This window comes from Mandrillus leucophaeus, unplaced genomic scaffold, assembly GCF_000951045.1.
Source record: "Mandrillus leucophaeus isolate KB7577 unplaced genomic scaffold, Mleu.le_1.0 Scaffold295, whole genome shotgun sequence".
Classification (NCBI taxonomy): Eukaryota; Metazoa; Chordata; class Mammalia; order Primates; family Cercopithecidae; genus Mandrillus; species Mandrillus leucophaeus.
This window is the reverse complement of record NW_012103087.1, coordinates 1107255-1108782: the sequence shown is the minus strand read 5'-3', so window position 1 is coordinate 1108782 and position 1528 is coordinate 1107255.

Genomic DNA, 1528 nt, shown 5'->3' with positions numbered 1-1528 from the left:
TGTTGCATTCGTAAGCCTGGGTTGGAGCTAAAGCAGCTTCCCACTTTGGGAAAGGCATCCCCATGACCTTTCCATGGTTGCTGAATGCAGCTGGAGGCAGTCACAGTTGGTGATGTCCGGAGCCCACTCCCCACTGTGCTGGTCTGCAGAACTTCTGCATGCCATTCCCGCCAGCAGGTCTCTGCCCCGCTCTCCTCCACCTGCCTGCTCTCCTCCACCTGCCTGCTTTCCTCTACCTCCCTTGTCAGTTGAAGTCTGTGCTTCACAGCTTTGTGGTCTCAACCTTCCTCCATCCCTACAGATATTTAAGCAGCAGGAATCAAAAGGTGAAGGAGAGGGGACAACTCACCTCCGATGGACAAGTGTAAAGTGAGAGATGGATAAAACCAAGAAGGAGCTTAAGATATCCAGAAATGTACACTGTGTTTGGAAAAGTAAGGTCAGGAGAAGCATGGGACTCCTGAGGTTGCTCCCTACTATCTTGCAGACTTGCTGCAGGACCAAATGAAGCAGGATCTGTCAAGTACCAGGGTCAGCCCTTAAGCTTAGTGCCTTTCTGAACCTGTGACCCAGCAGTCCCCATCAACTTGTCCCACCTGCCATGCACAGCTCCTCCATGCCCCTGTACCTGAGCTCATGCTGTTCCCTCCACCGGGGTGCCCTTCTCCTTCTCCACTGGGAGAAGACACTTGCCTGTAAGACCCAGTTCCAATGTCACCCCTTCCTGACTGTATCAGGAAGAGTCAGTGATGGTGTTCTGTGCTCCCAGAGAATTTGCCACATCGTGTTGTGATTCTGTTTCCACATCTGTCTCCCCAACTGGACTGAAAGCTTCACTCATCTTCATACCTCCCTGGTATCTACCTGGTGCCAGGCCCGTCCTCAGGGCACAGGAGTGCTCAAGAAATAGGTGTTGAATAAAACGAGTGTATCCATCCATCCATGCATGCATGCATCCATCCATCCATCCATCCATCCAACCAGACATACATACATATGTAAACATTCTGATGGTCAAATGGAACAATGTGGGCTGAAGAATAATGCAGGTAGAAGAACCTAAGATTACAGATTCTTGATTTGGGAGGAACTTTATTTTATTGTGCAAACAGTCTACACATTTGAAACACATTCTATCAAGAAAAACACTGTGTTCTTAGGAAAGGAGTGGGAGACGGTGGTCCCACAAAACAGCGTAAAGTTCTAAAGAATTTGAGAGGAACACTCTGTGGGATCCTGTTCCATGGGCACCTTTCTAAGAGTCTGTCCCTCAGGCTCTGCCCCTTTTTGGCCATGTCATCAAAGGGCTTCTTTATGAACAAAGTGAGACACATTATTTTTGTTTTCTTGAATTCTAAAGTGATTGTCTTGTGTCTCCTGGGGGAGACTCCTGTGAGGCGTGGCCCACTCTATTCCAGAAACAAACCAGGAGACTCATCCCAATCCCATATCCCGAGAAAATGTGAAATCAAATCACCCCTAACAATTCCAAAACTAACGGAATCCTAACGTAACTCTATGTAACTCT